Below are 25,441 nucleotides of genomic sequence, written 5' to 3' on the forward strand. Positions count from 1 at the left end.
GCTAAGGCCTACAGATGGAAAAGGCAAATCTATAGCCAAAATATGTGTATATTCTTGAAGTGCTGGTTTTTCTAGGTTTGAGGGGGCCCAGTATAGTCAATTCATTGCAAGTTGGCCACTTGGTCTCTTCAAGGAATGGTGTCATACCAGGGGCTGGCTCTTTGCTGGTCTCTGTTCAACAATGGTAATTATTAGCCTTAGGTCCTTCTCTTTCCACTCAAAAGGGGTGACCAGTATGAAGATCTGTCTTGCTAAGTGAGAGTCCATACTTCTGGCCCATGAATCACCTCCATCTTTGCCACTGTGGCCAGAAGGGCTGCTCACATCACAGCCTGAACCTGCTCTAGAGCCCTTTCCCACTTTGCAGTCCTCAAAATCCAGCAGCCAATCACCTCACTCAGTACATGGGCCATGAAACTATCACTAGCAGTAGAAAACGACATCTTCAGAATCCAAACCAGCATTGTGCATCCTTCTTCATGGTAGATGGTAAAAGATGTATAATTTGTTTTTCCTCTAGAAGGGGATTTCAGCATACCCCTGACCACTGAGCTATAAATGTAGCAGGCCCGTATATATTCAGAGTTTATCTCACATCTCCTGGAACATCTGTGAAGGTGTTACCAAGGCCTCTAGCCTGTTGGTCACCTCTTGCTTGTCTGGCCTAATAAACATAATGCCCATAATGTAATTGATAAGTGTCATGTTCTGAAGAATACCAGGATAGTACAGAGATCTCCTGTAGTATATCTATGTAATAAATACAACAGAGGGCAGAAGTTTACATAGCTCTAGGGTAAAACTAAAAATGTATATTGTCCATTTGATGTGAATATGAACTATTTTTGATCCCCCCCTTTTTAACAACAACAACAACAAAAAAAAAACCCTAATTTTATTTAGCCCAGTATTTCCCAAACCTAGTGGCTCATGGAAACTTCTGCATACTTTGTGGGATAGTCCACAGGACACCAGTTTGGGAAGTGCTATGGGGTAAGGCTCTGAAAGTGGAGGAAGGGGTCTCCAGGAGAAGCTATGTGGCAGGATTGAGCCACAGCAAGATTCCAGTGCCAAGAGAGGAGTAAAGGAGGGAGCTGAAAAGCCAGGGCTAAGGGCCCCAGAGCATAAGGGGAAGGCAATCGGGAGAGAGCAAGGGCAGGGGGGGTAGAGAAGGAGCTGTTTGGATGCAGAGAGGAGAGAGGAGGCAGAGGCAACTCTGAGCATTCGCATCTGAGGAGGGAGGAAAGGAGAGAGCAGAAAGGGGGTGAGGAGTGGAGGACATCCCTCACTCTGCACATTCCCCTGTCACTCGTCCCAGCTTGTGAATGAGGCGGATCTAAAACCTGTGGCTTCCCCAACTCGGGGCTGATTACCTTTCTTGGCTGTGATAGAAAAGTCATTCACCATGTCAAGACCACAGGACATATTCCGGAGGCCATGCTACTTTCTCGAGCAAAAGATGGTGTCTGTAATTTAGGCTCCTATGTGGTCATGCTTGTTGTGGTCTAGCAGGAGTCAGCAAACTTGAGCCTGAGAGTCACATCTGCCTGTTTTGTGTATTAAATTTATTTTATTTAAAAAATATATTACCATATTTTTTTGGAATCCAGCCACATTTACAAATTTCTGTAGTTGCTTTCATGCTACAACTGTAGAATTGAGTAATTGAAACCGAAACTCTATGATCAGCAAAATCTAAATATTAATTACCCTTACCTTTATGGAGAAAGTTCATTGACCCCTGGTCTACAGTTATCTTCCAGGGTCCATCTGGTTTCTTCAGGGTCTGCTTTAGCAAATTAGATGGAGATATTTGGGAACCACCACCCTTGCATCTTTTTTATCTTTAAGAGTGACACTAATCTCTACTTTTTCCCCCAGGATGCAGAGTCACTGTCTTGAAGGGAGAAGGGGTTCAAGAGCCTTCCACATGGCCTTTCCCATGACAGCTCTTAACCCTGCAGACCAAGGACTTGATGTGGGAGTTGCCAAGGATGTCAACCTAATGGTACATTTGGCAAGAAGGGAACAGAACACAGGGTGGATTCACGGACACAGTCGACCACCAAGCCAGGACTTGGCTAGGATTTCATCTATTATCTAGGCTTCATATCATTTCTCTGAACAAGGGGCTTGTGGTGATGCTTCAAGTCTCTGGGTATCAGCATCTGTGCAGATCTTGTTCCAGCAGTTCTTGAAATGTCCAGGAGTTACCCTTTGCAATTATCTGAGCAAATGCCACATGATACCTTGAAGGGGGAAAGGCTTCTGCATTGTCTTCTGAGGTGGGGAGCTGGAGGGGTGATAGCTACTAGCAGTGTAGGTGAACAGCTTCTCTGAGTCTGCAGGCTCAGCAAGTTCAGAGGAGTCTGAAAGTCAAAACCTCAGGGACCTTGATTGGACATTGAAGCCTCCTGAATTTGGCTCTCCACCCTCCTAGAGGAAATGAGAGCTGCTTCATATACACTTAAAGAAGCCCTCTGGCTTCCATTCCTAGCTTTCAGTTGCCTCTTACTCAGTCCTTCAGTGTTCATTATCTTTCTGTAGCGCATCACTAACTCCTAGCGATCACACCACTACTCTTATCCATGCACCTGCTCTTTTCTCCATACATCTCAAATGCCTGATAAATCATTCTAGCTGGTACCTTCCCTCCTACCAGTACATGCTCCCAATTCACCACAGGTGAAAGTTTTAACAGTTAGGCTGCCACCTTGCCCCAGAGCTGTGTTCCTCCTGCCAGTAACTGGTGTCCTCACCACCTGCCCGAGGTAAATAACTGCTCCAGAACCCCATCTTATTGCCTACTTTGTTGGACTACTCCTGGTACAAACTCACATAGCTTGGGTTCTCTGGAACCAGCTGCTGAGATGGGTGTAAGATGTTTATTAGGAATCAACAGCTGTGAAGGAAGATGAAGGAAACAGTATTGGGCGGAGGTTGAAGCTGAACTATAGTGCAGGCTCAACAGAACCTTGGCCAATTTGGCAAGGAACTGTGGAGAGAGTGTTCTCTGCCAGACCAGAATGAATGTGTCTTTAAATCTCCAATTTGCTCAGTCAGAGAATGTGGGCTGCCTTGGAAAGGGAGAGAACTCAGGAGAAGCAGTTCCTTGCAGCTGACTGCACCACATGTTCCTCCTTCTACTCCCAGCTGGGAAGAAAGTCCTTCCTTCCTTCAGAGGGGTTTGGACCATGTGTCTGTGTGTCTGTCCCAACTCCTTTCTTGGTGTTGAGAAATCAAGGAAAGAACTTGTTATTGTAAAATGAGTTTGTAAAATGTAAAATATTTTACATTTAAAATATTGTAAAATAACTGAGTTATTGTAAAATGATGTTTGGGGTTGTTAATCTGCACTTCTTGAGTGTGGCACCCCTCAGGAACTTCAAGGATAAAGCATAATGGCTGAGGAATTAAGAAGGAATCAGTGCTCTAGAGTTTGGGCAACAGCAGCTTATAGGAATGAAAAGAGACATTGCCTGGGAAAAGCATTGGGTTCTTGACAGAAGACTCAATTAGGAAGGAGAGGGAATAAAAGGGAATAGGAGGGTCCAGGAGTCAGAATCTGCCTACCTTACAAGATTGTCTTGTGTTAAAAAAAAAACAAACAAGATAAAAACAAGGGTGAATGAGGGTGAGGAACAATGGGAACCCTCATATTTTGCTGACGGGATGTTAAATGGTACAGTTGCTTTGGGAAAGAGTGTGCATTTCTTCAAAAGGTTAAACATAGAAATAATGAATGACCCAAAAATTCCCCTCTGTGCCATACCCAAGGGAAATGAAAATGTTATGTCCACACAAAAAATTGCACATGACTGTTTATGGAAGCATTGTTAATAATAGTCAAAAACTGGAAACAACCCAGATGTCAATCAATTGATGAATGGATAAGTAGAATGTGATATGCATTAGAACATTTTACAGTGATCAAAAGGAGTTAAGCACGGATACATGCTACAGTGTAGATGAACCTTGAAGACATGATGCAAAGTGAAAGAAGCCAGTCACAAAAGACCACATATTCCATGATTGTGTTTATATGAAATGTCCAGAACAGGAAATCTATAGAAACAGAGAGAAGATAAGTGGTTTGCAGGAGATGAGGGAAAGAGAAATAAGAAGAGGCTGCTATTGGGTACAGTGTTTCTTTTGGGGTGATGAAAATGTTCTAAAATTCATTTTGGCAGTTGCACAATTCTGTGAAAATACTAAAAACCATTGAGTTGTGTGCTTTAAATGGGTAAATCATATGGTATGTGAATTATTTCTCAATAAAACTTTAAAATAAGGAAAGATTTCAGTCAAAAAAAGATAGCTTTGCATTGACTGACGGAAGCTGTCTCTGAAAGGTGTTGCAGATTGTGAGAATGTGGTATATTTTATATCAGTTTTTAGGTTTGGATTTCTAAGATTATTCTTCCAACATTTGAAATTTTTTGAAGGTAAGCACCAGGAATTTGAGCAAACGGTTGCAGAGGTTAGTGGTATCTGACAGATGTTTGTGATTGTGGCATTTGCAGCCCAGCTTCCCATGGGCATGAGGAAACTTTCCTATTTACTGTCGCCAAGGATTGTGCAGCTCCCTAACACCAGCGACACCTGAGCTAACCCATTCCCCTACCCATCCACCCACCCATTTATTCACCCACCTACCCACCTACCCATCCATCTGCCCACCAATCCATCCATTCATCCATCCATCCACCCACTCATCCATTCAGTTACTAGTACTTACTGTGTATTAGACCGTGTGTAATTATTGGAAACACAGTGAAGAACACTGTAGTCACCAACTTTAACCTTAAGCTTAGAGTATAGTGGTAAGGGAAGCAGATAAACAGGTCATTGCAACACAGGCTACTTCACATGCTGTAAGAGGTGAACATAGGAGTTACGAATAAAAATAGGTCCACCCAGATAAATCAGCCCTCTCAGTGCTCACCTTATACAATCATCTTTCTATATAGATGAATGCCTTTAATTTTCCCTTTTCCTCTTACTCCTTAATAACCGTTTTCCCTTACTTTAAGATATATCCTGTTAGTGAGTAATCAGAGTATCAAATTTTAACTGTATATATTAATAAAGTACTCAGGATATTATAATTTTGTATCAAATCCTTGCTGCTACATTATAAATAGATGACTGTACTGTCAAGATCACAGTCACATGGATGTTCTAGAAATATTGTAGTAAGAAGTCCAAGTTTATTGAAATAACTGGATTAATTGCCTTTCCTTCTGTGGCTTGGGGTTTTTCTCCCCCTAACAGCTCTCTTTAGAGAAGGTTTTATCGCCTAGCTCTCTGCATCCGTCTCTTTCTGTCTTGGATGGCTGGTATGGGTTTTCCTACACGCTTCTGGTGCTTCTGTGAAATTGTTTGCCATTACATCCTCAGCTCTGTTGTGGTTTGAGATACTTTGAAAGAAGAGTAATTCATTGCTGACTGCATTATGTTGACCACATCCTCACTTGTGTCAACTAACTTCAGAGTTCCTTTACCATCTTACCAGTCTTGAGATTTTAAGTATTACGGACACTTTTCCATAATTTATTTTGATGTATATAGTCTCCCAACTTAAAAAAAAATTCTTTATGATTTATTTATTTTTGGCTGCACTGGGTTTTTGTTGCTGCATGCGGGCTTTCTCTACTCATGGTGAGCAGGTTTCTCATTGCTGCGACATCTCTTGTTGCAGAGCGTAGGCCCTAGGGCCCTCAGACTTGGTAGTTGTGGTGCACGGACTTAGTTGCCCCAAGGCATGTGGAATCTTGCCCAATTAGGGATCAAACCCTGGGTCCCCTGCATTGACAGGTGAATTCTTAACCACTAAACCACCAGGGATGTCCTTTAGTTTCCCAACTTGGAAGAAACCAGTGGTATTCATACTTCAGGAAGACCTGGGCAAATTCTGAGATTTTGAGTCCTTTGAAGTAGGGCACTGAAAGAGGTGTGCTATTTCTAGTTTTCTTTGTAATATCTCAGCATTGAAAATTCAAAAATGAAAAGAATTTAAGAAATACTATATAGATAAAAATGGGGCTTCTCCAGTGGCTCAGCAGTGCCTGCAATCCACCTGCAATGCAAGAATCACAGGAGACATGGGTTTGATCCCTGGGTCACAAAGATTCCCCTGGAGGAGGGCATGGAAACCCACTCCAGTACTCTTGCCTGGAGAATCCCTGTGGACAGAGGAGCCTGGCAGGCTACAGTCCATAGGGTCACAAAGAGTCAGGCATGACTGAAGTGACTTAGCACGAGTATAGATATAAATATCACTTTGAGAGATGATTAAAAGGACAACTGAGTGCTATTAATTTATCAGTCTGTCAGTTCAGTCCTTCAGTTATGTCCAACTCTTTGTGACCCCCATGGACTACAGCACACCAGGCTTGCCTGTCCATCACCTACTCCCAGAGCGTACTCACACTTCCATCGTGTCAGTGATGCCATTCAACCATCTCTTCCTCTTTCATCCTCTTCTCCTCCTGCCTTCAGTCTTTCCCAGCATCAGGGTCTTTTCCAAATGAGTCGGTTATTTGCATCAGGTGGCAAAAGAATTGGACTTTCAGCTTCAGCATCAGTCCTTCCAATGAATATTCAGTACTGATTTCCTTTAGGATGGACTGGTTGGATCTCCTTGCAGTCCAAGAGACTCTCAAGAGTCTTCTCCAACACCACAGTTCAAAAGCATTAATTCTTCGGCACTCAGCTTCCTTTATAGTCCAACACATGACTACTGGAAAAACCATAGCTTTTGACTAGATAGACCTTTGTCAGCAAAGTAATGTCTCTGCTTTTTAATATGTTGTCTAGGTTGGTCATAGCTTTTCTTCCAAGGAGCAAGCATCTTTTAATTTCATGGCTTCAGTCACCATCTGCAGTGATTTTGGAGCCCCCCAAAATAAAGTCTCTCACTGTTTCCATTGTTTCCCCATCTCTTTGCTGTGAAGTTATGGGACCAGATGCCATGATCTTAGTTTTTTGAATGTTGAGTTTTAAGCCACTACTCTCCTCTTTCACTTTCATCAAGAGGTTCTTTAGTTCTTCTTCACTTTCTGCCGTAAAGGTGGTGTCATCTGTGTATCTAAGTTATTCATATTTCTCCTGGCAATCTTGATTCCAGCTTGTGCCATGCATTTCACATGATGTACTCTGCATTAATGGGATAAATGTAAATATTTTGCAATAAGGATGCTGTTATAATGCTTGAATATGATATCTAAATTTCAGTTTGTTTCCAATCTAAGTATTGCTTTAAAAATTATTGACAATTCCAGTTGTTTCAGCCTCAGTAGGGCAGTTTCCTCAAACTGAAACTAATTAAAGAAAAAACTTTAATTACTCAATAATGATTTGCTAATTTAACACACTGTCTATAGAACTCAAAATATGCAAAAATCTTGATTCAGTTCAGTTCAGTCACTCAGTGGTGTCCAACTCTTTGCGACCCCATGTATCACAACACACCAGGCCTCCCTGTCCATCACCAACTCCCGGAGTTTACTCAAACACATGTCCATCGAGTCAATGATGCCATCCAGCCATCTCATCCTCTGTCGTCCCCTTCTCCTTCTGCCCCCAATCCCTCCCAGCATCAGGGTCTTTTCCATTGAGTCAACTCTTTGCATGAGGAGGCCAAAGTACTAGAGTTTCAGCTTCAGTATCTGTCCTTCCAATGAACACCCAGGACTGATCTCCTTTAGGATAGACTGGTTGGATCTTGCAGTCCAAGGGACTCTCAAGACTCTTCTCCAACACCACAGTTCAGAAGCATCAATTTTTTGGTACTCAGCTTTCTTCACAGTCCAACTCTCACATCCATACATGACCACTGGAAAAACCATAGCCTTGACCAGACGGACCTTTGTTGGCAAAGTAATGTCTCCGCTTTCTAATATGCTGTCTAGGTTGGTCATAACTTTCCTTCCAAGGAGTGTCTTTTAATTTCATGGCTGCAATCACCATCTGCAATGATTTTGGAGCCCCAAAAAATAGTCTGCCACTGTTTCCACTGTTTCCCCATCTATTTCCCATGAAGTGATGGGACCAGATGCCATATCTTAGTTTTCTGAATGTTGAGCTTTAAGCCAAGTTTTTCACTCTCCTCTTTCACTTTCAAAAATCTTAATGAAAACTACATAATTAGTGGTTTTATTGAAATGAAGTCCAAAACAAAAGTGTGGAATAAATACAAATTCATTGTGTATTATGTTCATCATTATTGTATCACTCTTCCAAACATCACCAAACCATCAATGGACCGCCCTTATTTATCTTTTTCTGTCATTAAGAAACTTATTTTTCAAGGTAGGAGAAGAGAACATATTTTACTTAACAGTTTGTTAGTTTGATTTATGGCTTCTATACGGTGTATGGCGCTACCCTGAACAAGCCTGATTTCTTTGTGTAACTTCTACATGTTTAGACTTAAGGGTCTGTGGGCCTCCATTTCTGTTCTTGGTCCAGATTCCACAAATGCTTGAGGGAAACCTATCCCACCCCCTATTTCTTAGTTAAAAAAAAACAGCACAATGTTCATGACTTTAATGTTTTTCTTTTATTTTTTTTTAGAAAAAGGCAGGGACTTCCCTGGCAGTCCAGTTGTTAAGACTTCACACTTCCAATGCAGGGGTCTTAGGTTCCATGTCTGGCTGGGAAACTAAGACCCCACTTGCTGTGGAGCACAGCCAAAACATTTTAAAGATGGAAAAAAAAAGAAAAGGGCAAACACTGAAAAAATCTACCTGTCCCATCTACCTCATTCCTGCCTCTGCCTGCAAACCCTTTCCTGCATAACCATGTTTTTTAATTTCTTGTATTTTGTATACAAATAAAATAACATGTAAATATGGCTTCTTATCTGCTCCCAAGTGTTAGCATGCTGTGTACATCACTCTTTTCCTACTTAATATTGAAGACATTTTGGAAATCTCTCCATATTAGCATACACGGAAGTTTCTCAGTCTCTGTACACTGCTGCATAGCATTCCATTAGTTGAATGTACTGCATATTATTATTTAGTCCCATGTTAACAAGGACATTTGGTTTATTTCATAACTGTTACTATGATAAACAAAACTACATTGAATAAACTTCTACACGTACCATTTTTGCTTGTTTGTCTGCAGATAAATCCGTGGGAAAGGAATGACAGGAAGTGGGATCGCAGCGTTAAGAGGAACGGCAATGTTTCTCTATAGTGACCTTAGAGGTGAGCGAATTCTTCATTGTTCAAGACTGTCCTTCTTGTAGCTTGGTCACTGTTGCTGTTCTTTCTCTACTAAATGCCACCAACACCCTCTCATCTCAGAGGTTAGCTGGTGTGTGCTCTCTCACCTTTCTGACTTTCTCTGAGCAGCTATCTACCAAATGTGTCCATGAACCATTTGTAGGGAATAGAGTTATGATATATCCTTTTAATGAAATATCATTTGTCCTATTAAACCTTCTTGTATGCTAGGCCCTGTTCTGAGTACTTTAAATTTAATATGTCTTTGATCTTCATAACATCTTATGAGATAGATGGTGTTGTTACATTTCACAGATGTAACCAAAACTATAATTAAAGTAGTTGATTGAACAGTGCATGAAATATGTAACATCATGATCTCATACTTAGATATTACTTATTATAATCCAGTATAGTGAGCTCTTTTAAATTATCCATTATTACTATTTATTTGGGGAGAAGGAAATGGCAACCCACTCTAGTACTCTTGCCTGGAAAATTCCATGGATGGAGGAGCCTGGTAGGCTACAGTCTATGGGGTTGCAAAGAGTTGGACACGACTGAGCGACTTCACTTTCTTTCTTTCTATAGTTCCTTTTGGAGAAGGAAATGGCAACCCACTCCAGTGTTCTTGCCTGGAGAATCCTATGGACAGAGGGGCCTGCTGGGGCTGCGGTCTATGGGGTTGCAGAGAGTTGGACACGACTAAGCAGCTAACACACACTGTTTATTTGTGCCAGAAGAAAGCATCCTCTGAGATTTTTGGCTCTATGCCTAAACATTTTAGTGTAGATGATAAAATTATGCCAATTCTATAGTTATATATATATATGTATGTACAGACACATATATGTGCACACACACATAGTTTTAAGGAGTTCCTCCTTGTATGAGGCAAATGCTCTACTTTATCAATTAAAACCTGTTAGTGAAACTGTTCATTTTGGTAGGAAAACATAAAGTACATGAGGTTTAATCAGTGGTTTCTAGAAAGCTGCATGGCTGTTGTTGTGTAACTGTTACTACAAGATTGTTATTACTCGATTAACTCACTGCAGAGGAGTCTTCTGCTGAGACTTTGCCGTGGATCACTGTCTGCATTGGATGGTTTGTCTCCTTAGCTGTAGGAGGAACCCAGCAGTTCCCCCTGGAGGCTCACCTTGGGGGTGTTGCTATACTATGCGCTAAGGAAGCATCCCAGGTGTGATTAATCTCTTTTAGACTGGTTGAAAATGAATTTCCATAGCCTAATTTGGAAAAAGAAAACACTTTCTTGTTGATAAGCTCAGAAACAACTCTTAAATATGCAGAAGTATAACCACTTTCTTGAGTAGTTTGAAACCTGGTGGAAAAAAATCCCTTTCGATGGTAGTTTTCTCTCATTTAAGCAACCCCTCTCTTGTCTTTTGCCTCAGACCCAGCCCTTAGTTTTGTGTTTAGTACAGTTCTGTAATAGCTGTTTCTTGCTATTTGCCTTGGTATGCAGTATTGAGCTTTCTTACCTTCTTCCCAGCACCAATACACTATAATTTGTATAGTTTATGTTTAAGACAACACTTATTTGCTTTGTAAAGCCCAATTATAGAAATAAAAGGTACTCAGAATAAAAAATATGGGGACCAAAGACTCAAAGAGGAAAATACCAATCACCTCTACTCCTTCCTCCAAGAGATGCCTGTTGTTCACGTAAGAACATGTGCTGTAATTGAATTTATACATAGCTCTACTCAACATTTTTTAATGAACATAATGCTCTTTTACTGCTTCTCTTTGGAAAATACATTTAAAAATAGAGAAAAGTTTCAGACACCTTGAAAGTTCTGAAGAGTGATAACATGTTTGAGGAGCAAGTATTTTTTCAGTTAGTTTCCTAATTAAACATTTTGCTTTCTTCATTAAGGCCCTTGTTCAAGCAGCAGAAAACTAACTCTAGCTAAATTAAGCAAAAGATGTTCTACCAGAAGAATATAGCGGTCTCATGAGATCGAAGAGAAGCTGAAGAACAAGACTTTTTTTTTAGCCAGACTGTGCCGCATGCAGGATCTTAGTTCCCTGACCAGATATAGAACCCACACCCCCTGCTGTAGAAGTGCAGAGTTCTAATCACTGGACCACCAGGGAAGTCCCCAACAGGGCTTATAAAAAACAGGGATCTGGCAGTCCTGGCCTGGCCTTCCTTACTTGTTTTCCCATCTCTCCTCAAAAATCAAAGTACCATGAGAAAGTGTTTTTTCTTCTTTTTTTTTTCTTTCACTGAATTTAAGTTATATAAAACCAGTTGGGAGAATTCCCCAGAGGTCCAGTGATGAGTCTCTTAGCTTTAGCTGCCAGGCCCTAGGTTTATTCCCTGACTGGGGAACTAAGATCTCTCAAGTCCTGTGGTACAGCCAAAAGAAAAGAAAAGGGAAAAGAAAAAACACTCAAAACTAGCTGGCCTTGGTGATAGACTGACTATGGGTGGAGAGGGAAAGGAGTCAGGAATGACCTCCAGGTTTCTGGCTTCCATAAATGTATTGCTAATGGAGCATGCAAGAAGACCAGGCTGACTGTATCTTAAGAGGGGTTAGATGAATGGTTTGGTTGGGGACATGCTGAATTTGAAGTGCCTTGAGACATCAAAAGATGTGAAGTAGGCAACTGGATACATGAGTTGTGCCACAGCTTTTCCATCTGCATCTGCAGCCTCCTCTCCACACTGCCTGCAGCCCTGGGAAGTCTGCCTACAGCAAAGAAGTCCCTTTGCTTTTGGCTTTAGGTTGGGTCTGTTCAATGGGAGCAATTGCAGAGGATCAAAGGCGGAAAAGGAGTGAGGCAGGTCTTTACTTACCTGGTTCTTCCCTGCAGAGGTGCTGGCTGACTGCAACCCTGAACCAAATGCCATTACTCTTCTCAGACAGCCTCACCCACCAAGCCCTTTCTCTCTAGGGTCCAGCAGTGCTCTTGCTTGTCTCAGAATGCTGTGCTGCCTCCAGTGATTTTCCTATGTTCTGTCCACCCACTCAAATTGCACCAATCTGAGGGTGCAATTTGAGTGATACCACTCATTTCCAGGGTCCTGGCTGATACACATGTTGTTACTTATTCACTAAGTTGTGTTCAACTCTTTGTGACCTCGTGGACTGAGCATGCCAGGCTTCCCTGTCCTTCATGATCTGCTGGTGTTTGCTCAGATTCATGTCCATCGAGTCAGTGATGCCATCCAACCAACTCGTCCTCTGCCATCCCCTCTCCTCCTGCCTTCAATCTTTCCCAGCATCCGGGTCTTTTCTGATGAGTCAGGTCTTCACATCAGGTGGCCAAAGAATTGGAGCTTCAGCTTCAGCATCAGAGCTTCCAATGAATATTCAGGGTTGATTTCCTTTAGGATTGACTGGTTTGATCTCCTTGTAGTTCAAAGGACTCTGAAGCATCTTCTCTAGCACCACAGTTCAAAAGCATCTGTTCTTTGGCACTCAGGCTTCTTTATGGTTCAATTCTCACATCCGTACATGACTACTGGAAAAACCATAGCTTTGACTATATGGACTTTTGTTGGCAAAATGATGTCTCTGCTTTTTAATAACTTCTCTAGGTTTGTCATAGCTTTCCTTCCAAGGATCAAGCAGTTTTTAATTTCATGGCTGTAGTCACCATCTGCAGCGATTTTTGAGCCTAATAAAATAAAATCTGTTATTGGTTCCACTTTCTCCCCATCTGTTTCCTACAAAGTGATGGGACCAGATGCCATGATCTTGGTTTTTTGAATGTTGAGATTTAAGCCGGCTTTTTCACTCTCCTCTTGGCACCCTCATCAAAAGGCTCTTTAGTTCCTCTTTACTTTCTGCCATTAGGCTGGTATCATCTGCATATCAGAGGTTGTTGATATTTCTCCCAGCAGTCTTGATTGCAGCTTGTGATTCATCCAACCTGGCATTTCACATGATGTACTCTGCATATAAGTTAAATAAACAGAGTGACAGTATACAGCCTTGTTGCACTCCTTTCCCAATTTGGAACCAGTCAGTTGTTCCATGTCTGGTTCTAACTGTTGCTTCTTAACCTGCATACAGGTTTCTTAGGATACAGGTAAGGTGGTCTGGTACACCCATTTCTTTAAGAACTTTCCACAATTTGTTGTGGTCCACATAGTCAAAGGCTTTAGTGCAGTCAATGAAGCAGAAGTAGATGTTTTTCTGGTATTCCGCTGCTTTCTCCATGATACAACTAATGTTGGCAATTTGATCTCTGGTCCCTCTGCCTTTTCTAAACCCAGGTTGTACATCTGGGTTGTACTGCTGAAGCCTAGCTTGAAGAATTTTGAGCATAACCTTGCTAGCATGTGGTGTTTCCCCAGTGGCTCAGCAGTAAAGAGCAATGCAGGAGACACAGGTTCGATCCCTGGGTTGGAAGATCCCCTGGAGTAGGAAAGCGTAACCCACTCCAGTATTCTTCCCTGAAAAATCCCATGGACAGAGGAACTTGGTGGCTTACATTCCAAAGGGTTGCAAAAGTCAGACACGACTAAGCACACACACACACAAAATCATTATTAATGAAACATTGTTTCGCATTGCTCTTCTTTGGGATTGGAATGAAAACTGACCTTTTTCAGTCCCATGGCTACTGCTGAGTTTTCCAAATTTGCTGACATATTGGGTGCAGCACGTTAACAGCATCATCTTTTAGGATTTGAAATAGCTCAGCTGGAATTCTGTCACCTCCACTAGCTTTATTCATAGTAATGCTTCCTTAGGTCCACTTAACTTCACACTCCAGGATGTCTGGCTCTAGGTGAGTGACCACATCATCACAATTATCCAGGTCATTAAGACCTTTTTTTGTAGAGTTCTTCTGTGTATTCTTGCCACCTCTTCTTAATCTCTTTTGCTTCTATTAGATCTTTACCATTTCTGTCCTTTATTGTGCCATCCTTGCATGAAATGTTTCCTTTATATCTCCGATTTTCTTGAAGAGATCTCTAGTCTTTCCCATTCTATTGTTTTCCTGTATTTCTTTGCACTGTTCATTTAAGAAGCCTTTCTTATCTCTCCTTGCTATTCTCTGGAACTCTGCATTCAATTAGGTATATCTTTCCCTTTCTCCCTTGCCTTTTACTTCTCTTCTTTCCTCAACTATTTGTATAGTCTCCTCAGATAGCTACTTTGCCTTCTTGCATTTCTTTTTCTTTGGGATGGTTTTGGTCACTGCCTCCTATACAATGCTACAAACTTCCCTCCATAGTTCTTCAGAAACTCTGTCTACCAGATCTAATCCCTTGACTCTATTCATCACCACCACTGTATAATCATAAGGGATTTGATTAGATCATACCTGAATGGCCTTGTGATTTTCCCTTCTTTCTTCAATTTCAGCCCAAATTTTGCAATAAAGAGCTCATGATCTGAGCCTCAGTCAGCTCCAGGTCTTGTTTTTGCTGACTGTATAGAGCTTCTCCATCTTCAGCTGCCAAGAACATAATCAATCTGATTTTAGTATTGACCATCTGGTGATGTCCATGTGTAGAGCCGTCTCTTGAGTTGTTGAAAAAGGGGTTTGCTATGACCAGCATGTTCTCTTGACAAAACTCTGTTAGCCTTTGTGCTCCTTCATTTTATACTCCAAGGCCAAACTTGCCTGTATTCTGGGTGTCTCTTGACTTCCTACTTTTGCATTCCAATCCCATATGATGAAAAGGACATCTTTTTTTTTTTTTTTTGGTATTAGTTCTAGAAAGTATTTTTAGGGCTTCCCTGGTGGCTAAGACAGTAAAGAGCCTGCCTGCAGCACAGGAGACCCAGGTTCGATCCCTGGGTCAGGAAGATCCCCAGGAGAAGGAAAAGGTAACCCACTCCAGTATTCTTGCCTGGAAAATCCTATGGACCGAAGAGCCTGGCGGGCAACAGTGTATACTGTAGGTCTTTATAGAACCAGTCAACTTCAGCTTCTTCAGGATCAGTGGTTGGGGCGTAGACTTGGATCATTGTGATGTTGAATGGTTTGCCTTGGAAACAAACTGATATCATTCTGTCATTTCTGAAGCTGCACCCAAGTACTGCATTTCAGATTCTTCTGTTGACTATGAGGGCTACTCCATTTCTTCTAAGGGATTATTGCCCATAGTAGTAGATATAATGGCCTTCTGAATTAAAGTTGCCCATTTCCATCCATTTTAGTTCACTGATTCCTAAGATGTTGATATTCAGTCTTGTCATCTCTTGCTTGACTACATCCAATTTACCTTGATTCATGGATCTAACATTCCAGGTTTCTATGTGATATTGTTCTTTATAGCATCAGACTTTACTTTCACCACCAGACACATCCACAACTGAGTGTTGTTTCTGCTTTTGCCCAGCTGCTTCATTCTTTCTGGAACTATTAATAATTGCCCTCCACTCTTCCCCAGTAGCATATTGGACACCTTCCAACCTAGGGGGCTCATCTAGTGTCATACCTTTTTGCCTTTTCATACTGTTTATGGGGTTCTCCAGGCAAGAATACTGGAGTAGTTTGCTATTTTCTCCTCCAGTGGACCACGTTTTGTCAGAACTCTTCACTATGACCCATCTGTCTTAGGTAGCCCTACATGGCATGGCTCAGAGCTTCACTGAGTTACACACATCCCTTCACCATGACAAGGCTGTGATCCATGAAGGGAAATAGAAGTGTACAGAATTCAAAGCACAGGTTATGGAGATGTATTTTTTGAATTACCTGTTTTTAAAAATAGCAGAAACTGATGTGGATTAAATTAAATTCCTTTGTGGGGAAGTGCAGTCAAGAAGTGGAAAGTGTTTAGGACTGAGCTTTAAGAAATTCTGCCTTGCCTCTCACTGAAACAGGGCAGTGGAAAGAAGAACCTGATGAACAGAGAGTCCAGGGACCACCTTGGGAGGAGGGCACCTAGTTTTGGCCTTCCACCATGGCATCACACAGTAAAAGAGGAGAAATTCACTAAAGGGAAATCAGAATGATATTAAAATGGTAGAATGAATGCTGGGAGGCTGGATGCAACACACCCACATACACCTACACAACGCTTATGCAAACATACCTACATAAGTTTACTGAAATGGAATACACATATTTTTGCCCTGTCAACAAGATTAATTCTGTTGTGTGAGTGGCAGAAAATCCAAAATGGTAATAATAGAAATAAGATAATTTATTGCTCTATTATGTAAACAAAGTTTGGAGGTAACTCAGGGCTGTTTTAGATAGTCCTCATGGTATGGGGATCACGGTTCCTTTATCTTGTGGTTCCACCATCCTCACTGTACAAGTTCTACCTCATGGTTCAGGATGGCTACTTGTGCTTCAGTCATCTTGTCTGCGTTCCAGTCAGCAGGACATTTTTCAGATATTGCACACAACACATGTCTCATTGGCCAGAACTGGGATATATGACCATAACTCCTGGCGAGCTACTGAGACATAGCTTTGCTTCAAATGACCATGTGCCTAGCTTAAAACCAAGAGTTCTAATATAAAATAAACAGGCTGGGACTTCCCTGGTAGTACAGTGGATAAGAATTTGCCTGCCAACCCTGGGGACACAGGTTCCATCCCTGGTCTGGGAAGATTACTCATGCCATGGAGCGTGCATCACAACTACTGAGCCGGCGTGCTGCAACTGAAACCTGTGTACCTAGAGCTTGTGCTCCACAACGGGGGAAGCCACCGCAGTGAGAAGCCAGCGGACTGCAAGGAGGAGTAGCCCCTGCTGGCCACAAGTAGAGAAGGCCCACAGACAGCAACAAAGACCCAAAATAAAATAATAAATAAATAAATAATTAAACAAAAAAAAGAAATGGAGAATGGAAATTGGGACACCACTAGTGGTCTTTGCCAAACATGTTATTGTACAATGTATTTTCTTTTTCATTCAAAAATTTTCCAGCTTTTGATGACTCTTGCCAGAGATAGTTATTGTATAATATCCTTCCATGTATGTACTATGTCTTCTAATCCAAAACACCCATGAAAAATATTAGATAACATCAAGGATCCAATACATGGTTAGTACAGCTTAGGAAGATTTTTAAAACTAACTTGGCTTGTCCGCATATCTTACAACATTAGAGTCAAAAGAACCTGTAGCGAACATCTTTCAGCTAAGTGCAGCCTGGCTGCAAAAGCATGCCTCCTGAAGCTAGTTCTGACTAGAGAATTTTTAAATTCATGGGCACATTTTATACCCTGCCTTAGGCAGATGTGAACATGCACATGTTACCCCTGGCTACACATCAATTTCTAGACAGGAATAAACTACCCATTGCTTCTTTTTCTAGGAGGCATATGATGCTGTGGTGAATGGGGCCATGAATTTCTGCAGGAGGTGGAAATCCCACAGTAGACACTCATTACCATGTCTTTGGACTGCCTTTTCCCATAACAAATATGGTCAATTTTGTTTATGGTGATGGTAGAGAAGGTAGTCATTGGTTCAAAGAATTTGGCTCATTAAGTCAGAGTAAAGCAACCAAAATTTTTCTTATGCAATGTGGAATAGAAAAAGTTTCAAAGTCCAGCCAAGTGTAGATTAGGAAGGTAATAGGGTAGCAAGATTTTTCTCATTACAGTAGGTCTATTTACTTCTTATTCAGGCATTTCATGGCTTAAGGGATCAACAACAATCTGTGGCAAATTGTCTTTGAATTCTAGAATTATCAAACCCTGTCTTAGATACATGGCAAAGAATGTAGCATGGTGAAAGAGGCTTGCAATAAAAACAGCATTTAGTACATGAGAATTTTGGTAAGAAGCAAATGAAACTATGAATGACAAATAACATTATCAACTTTAGACTGCTCCACCAATATTATTTTAATTATCTTGTTGTGTCATGGTTCCAGCCCAGATGTTATTATTTAGCCAGCAGGAGTTAACATGTATTAGTCTGATATAATTATTAGGTCCCAGAGAGTTCTAGATTATTAGTCCCAACGGTGCTTTCTTAACCAGATGGCCAAAAGGTTGTGTGCAGCTCTGTTCAGTGAGAGAATTAGTGAGTCATCATGTAATTCTACCCATTTGTGTGGGTAGAAAGTTGTTTAATTTGAACCTAGCATCAGCAATTACAGATATCTCTGGAGCACTTTTAAAATAACCTAATAATTCTCTAAGATTATAAAACAGTAACAAGAGTTGGATAATACCAGTGTTACTTTGGTTCCTGGTAAATTCTGTCTTCTTACAACATTGCTCATTGATGACAATAGTTGAATAGATTATGGTGCCTAATTATTACTGAGTTTGTATCTCCATGTAATAGCTTGCCACATGCTGACTTGCTAACCAATCTATGATAATACCATTGTACACAAAGTAACAAGTAGAATGATTTCCCCATATGTTACATAGAAAGGATCTTCAGATTTTTTTTTGTAAGTAAAACAGTGGAACTGCTGATAGCTGTCTTAGTTATCTTCTGTTGTGTAATAAATCATCCCAATCCTTAGAGACTTTAAAGTATTCTTGTGAGTCAGGAATCCGAGCATAGCACGGTTGCGTGCCTCCAGGTCTGTCAGGAGTTTGCAGTCAACTGTCAGCTGGGGTTGCGATCTCATCTAACAGCTCAGCTGAGGGTAGAGCCGGGGTCCACCCTAAAGCTCCCTCACGTGGTCATCGGCAGGCCTGAGTCACTTGCCATTAGGGCTTTTCCACGGGGCTGCCTCATGACATGGAAACTGGCTTTTCATGGCTGGTGAGAGAGAGAAAGAGAGAACCAGAAGCTAGTCTTTTATAATTTAATCCCCAGAGTAGCGTGTTATCCCTTCTGCCATATTGCGTTCATTAGAAGTGAGCCAATAAATCCAGTCCATAGGACTGGGGGGTAGTAAACAAGGGCATGAATATTAGCTGGTGGGAATCATTGGGGATTATCATAGTGGCTTCTTACAACAATGGCATTGGGGTTTTGAAATAATTATTTGGCAGATGGTCTTCAGTTTAATAAATTATTTGTTTTTACATAATAGCTAATGTTGAATATTTGTTAATGAAGTGAGGTTAGATATCTGCTGATAATTTCGTAGAATGTGCTTAATGTCAGTTCAAGTTTTATGATCTACTTGGAGGCACTGAGCCTGTAAAATCTACATAGTAGTTTTTATAGGTTCATTACAGCTCATCTAGTAAATTCTCTTTCAGTAAATCAATTAGTAATCTAATTTCTACGCCTCCCATTTTTTAATATTTATTTTTTTAATTGAGGGATAATTGCTTTACAGAATTGTGTTGGTTTCTGCCGAACCTCAACATGAATCAGCCAGAGGTGTACATATGTCCCTCCCTCTTGCACCTCCCTCCCAGCTCCCTCCCCATCCCGCCCCTCTGTGTTGTTACAGGGCCCAGGTTTGAGTTCCCTGAGTCATATAGCAAATACCTGTTGTATGCCTCCCATTTTTTAAAAACTAATGAGCAGAAAGTATATTTTACATGATTAGAATTTGGGTTATTGTATATTTGGCATGACTGGGCTAAATGTTATTCATGCTTTCTAAACATAAAACAAGTCGAGTGTGTGTGTATGTGTGTGTTCATGACTTGAATCTCGAGGTGCTTATATCAATTAGCAGACGATACATTATGATAAAATCAACCAATACCATTTTCTTTTTGCCTGAAGAACTTTATTTAATATTTCTTTTAATACAGGTCCTCTAGCAATGAATTCTCTGTTTTTATTATCTAATGTTTACTTTGAGCAAAGCATTTTAGCATGACAATTTTCTTTCAGTATTTTAATGATATTGTACCAGACTCTTCTGGCCTGCATGGTTTCTGATGAAAAGTTTTCTCTCATTCTTATCTTTGTTCTCTGTACATAGTGTTTCACATTTGTCTGGCTTTTTTAAAATATATATTCTGCTTGGAGTTTGTTGAGATGTTCAGATCTGTGGATTATAGTTTTCATCAAATTTGGAAAAATTTTGGCCATTATATCTTCAAATATCTCTCCTCCCCCTTTCTTCTGAAACTCCAACTATACGTTTGTTGGACTCCTTGATATTGCTTATAGTCGCTGATGTTATGTGTGTGCACAAGTATGTTTGTCTCTTTTATCTCTGATTCATGGATAAGTTTTCTATTGCTGTGTAACAAATGACCACCAACTTTAAGGCCTAAAATAATACTGACTTATTAACTCACAGTTCTGTAGGTCAGAAGTCTGGTATAGTATACATCTGGATTCTTTGCTCAAGATCTCACATGGTTGAGATCAATGTGTTAACTGGGAATGAGACTCTCATCTGAGGCTAGCATCCTCTTTCAAGCTCACTGATTGCTGACAAAATTTATTTTCTTGGGGCTGTAGAATTGAGGTCCCCATTTCCTTGCTGCTTCTCAGCCCATTGCTGGTCTTTTCAAGTGGAGGCTGCCCACATTCCTTACCACATAGGCTTCTCCATCATTAAGCCAGCTGAAGTACTTTGGATATTTCTCCTGCTTTTGATCCCTTACTTCCTCTCTGTGACTATCCAGAGAAGCACAATGCTTTCAAAGCCTCTCATCCTCAGGTCAGACCCACTTGGATGATCTCTCTTTTTTTAACGGCATCTGTATCCTCATGCTTAGTCACTCAGTTGTGTGTGTCTCTTTATGACCCCAGGGACCATAGGTCACCAGGCTCCTCTGTCCATGGGATTCCCCAGGCAAGAATACTGGAGTGGGTTGCCATTTTCTACTCCCAGGGATCTTCCCAACCCAGGGATTGAACCTGCATCTCCTGCACTGGCAGGCAGATTCTTTACTTCTGAGCCACCTGGGAAGCCTCATCTGTATCCTAGAATATGACAATCACCAGAGTGGAATCCATTATATTCATTGTCTTGTGGATTATGTTACATGCACACACGCAAGACACAAACTCTTTGGGAACATTTTAGAATTCTGCCTAGCACAGATAGTTTACTGGTGTTTCTTTAACTTTAGTTATCTTTTCTTCTGCAGCATCATTCTTATTATCAATCTCATTTAGTATATCTTCCAACCAAACACTATTTTTTATCTCTAAGAGCACCACTTAGGTCATTTAAAAATCTTCCATTTCTTTCCGCATAATGGTCATGTTTTCCTCTATCTTCTTGATTAGAGACCACATTTATAAAGACTGTTTCAGCATCTTTGCTAATTCCACCATTTTCTTCATTTCTAGTTCTATGGTTTTTTAATAAAAATTTCTCTTGGTTATAGATAATAGTTCATGCTTCTTTGCATGCATGGTGATTTATGGTTAGATATCAGACATTGTGAACTTTACATTTCTGAATGTTTGGTTATACTGCATTATTTTAAATTGTGTTGGATTTTGTTTTGGCACACAGTTAAGTTACTTGGAGTCAGTTGGATTCTTTCAACTTCTTGCCTTTAAGCTTTGTCAGGGCAAGTCCAGAATTGCTTTCAGTCAGGAAATAACTTAGCCTGCCTGCTAAAGTGGCACACTCTTGATGATTCTTCTTAATGCCCCATGTACGAAAAAGTTTTCCATTCAGGCTTGTAGAGCAGACACCATTACCAGCCCTGTGAGGGCACTGGGGATTGTTATGCCTTCTCATTTCCAGTGGGTCTTCTCCTGGCCTTGGGCAATTTCCTTTCACACAAGAGAACAGTAGAGTTCAGCCAAATACCTGAGGGTATTTGTAGAGTTCCAGAGCTCTCTTTCTCAGCAACTCCCTTCTTTCTGGTGGTTTGTCTCGACAATTCTACTTGCCTTGGCCAGCATCTGCTTTTCAGCTCAACAAGACTTCTGGGGTCTGTTTGGGTTCCTGTTTTTACTTTTTTCTGTACTGCAGCCTGGAAATTACCTCCAGGTAGTATGGTACAATTGTAGGGCTGACCTTGTTTATTTCCTTTCTTTCAGAGGTCATGGATCTGCTCTGCCTGTTCTCCAATGTGTGAAAATAGTTGTTTCATATATTTTTTCTACCTATTTAAGGTGAGAGAATAAATATGGTCCCTGTTATTCCATCTTGGCTTGTAGTGGAATATTTATGATGAAACCAAAATAAATATAGAATTTTATTTTTAAGAACTTTTAGAGTATAGCATTATCTTCATTTAGGTCTAATTGAACTGTAATTAGTCTGCCTTTCAAATATAAACCCTGTACTAAGTATTAGGATGTAGTTGCTTCTCTGTGTCTTGAATAGCGAGGAGTTCATGTAAGAGGAAGGTATGTAGGAGGTTTTTTGAAAGAGTAGGAAAATGTTAAGAGGAACATGGAAGAAGACATAGTATCAAGGAAACTGTTGGATTGGCTGGGTTCTTTGATTCAGCAAGTATTCCCTGAACAAACATTTTTGCCGAGTACCTGTTATCCTGGCTTTCCCACTGGCTGGAGCAAGCCAAGGATCATGTGCAGCCAAGTGTGGCCAGGACCTTCGGACTCCCAGGTGCTCCCTCTGTATGTGCTCAGGATCTGCTGTGACTGCCTCCCTCTTTTCGTCCTTTGGATGCCATCGTTAAGGGTCAGCACCATCCTTAGATCCAGGCAAGATGGTTTTCTGTCCTGAGCCCTGTGCTTTCAACATCTGTATTTCACCGATACAGAAAACATAAGTTTATTAAAAACACGCAGTACCCTGTCACTGGGATCCAGAGCTCAGCTCTGATATAGTATAGTGTGGACATCATACACCTACTGTCATGACTCCTGCTATTCAGGACCCAGGGAAACACTTGTCCACAACTCGTGCCCAAAGTGCTTTTAGGCAACGGGTGATGGCATCTGAGTGTCCTGAAAGTCTGTGTTTGACTATAGTAGATGTTAGAGATCAATGCTGCCTTGGCATTAGGATTTGAGTAGCAGAGATGTATAGTAAAGAGAAGACAGATTAACTGTTGAGTACCTCCTCTCAGATAACTTGAATGCAATAGGTTCTTGTACAGTGAAATATCATTTTCCAGCTGTGCTGAGTGCTCATGTCCTTGCTTTTACTCAGGTTCCAATCTGTGTTTCCAGAGCATAGTTCACAGCAATTGCATATGGCAGCTGATAAATCAGAGAAGACAATGGCACCCCATTCCAGTACTCTTGCCTGGAAAATCCCATGGACAGAGGAGCCTGGTAGGCTGCAGTCCATGAGATCGCTAAGAGTCGGACACGACTGAGCGACTTCACTTTCACTTTTCACTTTCATGCATTGGAGCAGGAAATGGCAACCCACTCCAGTGTTCTTGCCTGGAGAATCCCAGGGACGGGGGAGCCTGGTGGGCTGCCGTCTATGGGGTCGCACAGAGTCGGACACGACTGAAGTGACTTAGCAGCAGTAGCAGCAGCTGATAAATAGTTTGCAGTATTTATTCATATTGTTTTAAAATTTGTTTATATGTAGGCCTAAATGTAACATGAGTAAAATGCCATACCAGTTCTTTACACTGTTGACTAAATGGTCACTAAATACTAGAACATCGTGCCAGTTTGAGTTTTCCAGGAAGCAAATGCCAAGACAGAGTCGGGAGTGCAAGAGATTCATTTGGGGAGATGCCTGTGAAAGGCACAGGGAAGAGGGAGCAGGAGTGGGCGGGAAGAGCCTTTGGACCACAAAGTAGATCTCACACCTGTGAAAGGAGAGAGGAAAATGAGGAAATTTGGGTAGAAAGAGTCTCAGACTTCAGTACAGCTCAGAGAAAATCTCGGTCAGCCCAATAAAAAATAAGATTTAGTTTTACCTGAGCCCGTGTTCCTGCAAACATTAAGACCTGCGGAGTTTCCATTTCTCTCAGAGCTAAACCTCTTTGCCCTAAGTGTAGCAATCTGACCTAATGGCCTGTTTTTTTATGCCCACTTTGTTGTTTCAGAAATCTGATTCTTAATTTTAACTTGTCCCAATTCATTTAAAATGTGCCAGAGCCCCTTATCCTGGCCCAAGCTGTGTCAGATGAATAAAAGTAGGGGCAAAATGGAAGGAATAAAGTATCGTGGCAGTGGGAACGGGGGTGGCGGGCAGAGTGAAAAGACTGGTAGTATTTGGTGCAAATTTCGCCAAGATGGAAACTAGGCATAAAGAGTGAATGTTATAAGGCAGGAAAAACATATTGTCTTCAGAGAAATTGAACACTGAACTTAATGACAGCTCACAGCTGACATAGTGAACTTTTTGTCTTAAAGAGAAAAGTAGTGTAACGGATCCACTCTTAAGATGCACTTGCTGTTTTAAGGTGTCAGACAAATAAGTGCATGCTAAGAAATATTAAGAAACCTTGAGCTCATTCTCAAGATTTGCATCAAATCAGACCCACCTGGCTCTGTTACTGCTTTCAAAAGGCTAAATGCTTGGCAGACAGTATAGATATTTGGGAAAATTTAGAATTGCATATATTGGAGCAAACTGGTTGTCTCCAGAAAGTGGCTGTTATTGGGAGCACTGAATTACTATGTTGCTGTGCGAATGAATACAAAATAATGGGCACAGCATCCAGATGGCAGCCCTTACAAACTGTTCGGCTTTGGAATAGTCACTTGACCTCTCTGTGCCTTGGATTCCTCCTCCATAGCAGAAGGATAATGATATCTCTATCTCCTTTAGACTATGGTGATGATGAAATGAAATTACACATATGAATAAAACACTAGAATGGGCCCTGGCACCTACCAACCTTTCAATAAGTATTGTTTATAATGATTGTTTCTTTACCCATCTGTATTTGCTCCTTTCCATGGATTGATTGTACTTCTAAGCCAAGCTGGCTGCCTTGCAATGTGTGTTCATTAGAAGAGTGTTGAGTAGATCAGTTCAAACTTATCACCACTACAAATTACTAAGATAAAACAGCTCAAGGATCTTGTGATAATAGCAGTGGATCACCCTTGCAGCAAAGATGAGGTGGATGAGGGTGCATTGTCCATTTAAATCACTGCCATCAATCTACCACACAAGTTTTGAAATGATTCTTCTAAAGGGCAAAAAAAAAAGTTTCTTTTTCATTCCTGTTCTTGAAATATGCTACAGATGCTATGAAAAACAAGGACAAGAAGTGGGAGGTAAGAGTTCTTAGATGAGATTTAAGATATTACTTGCCAAAGAGTTCTGGTCTGGATTTCTTATATTTCAAAATTGTGTCCCACAGGTCTCCATAGCGACATCTTGAAGTCGATTGAGTGGCTGACGAGAAAAACACATGGTTCTCTCTGACACTCTAGGGTCTCTGCTCTGCTACTGTCCACCATTCACCCCCAAAGACCAAGGAGCCGTGGGACCAGAAATCTATATATTCCTTTG

The 25,441-nt window shown here is 41.0% G+C and overlaps 1 long non-coding RNA gene across 1 annotated transcript in view; it reads left to right on the top strand.

Annotated features, from left to right (window-relative positions):
* Positions 1-25,441, top strand: part of LOC110134730 (uncharacterized) — a 40,834-nt gene that overhangs the window by 6,946 nt on the left and 8,447 nt on the right. The window contains exon 2 of the long non-coding RNA XR_011488091.1: positions 9,136-9,218. This is a non-coding gene — a long non-coding RNA (uncharacterized lncRNA). The remainder of the gene's footprint in view (positions 1-9,135; positions 9,219-25,441) is intronic.

Source organism: Odocoileus virginianus, chromosome 1, assembly GCF_023699985.2.
Source record: "Odocoileus virginianus isolate 20LAN1187 ecotype Illinois chromosome 1, Ovbor_1.2, whole genome shotgun sequence".
Lineage (NCBI taxonomy): Eukaryota > Metazoa > Chordata > Mammalia > Artiodactyla > Cervidae > Odocoileus > Odocoileus virginianus.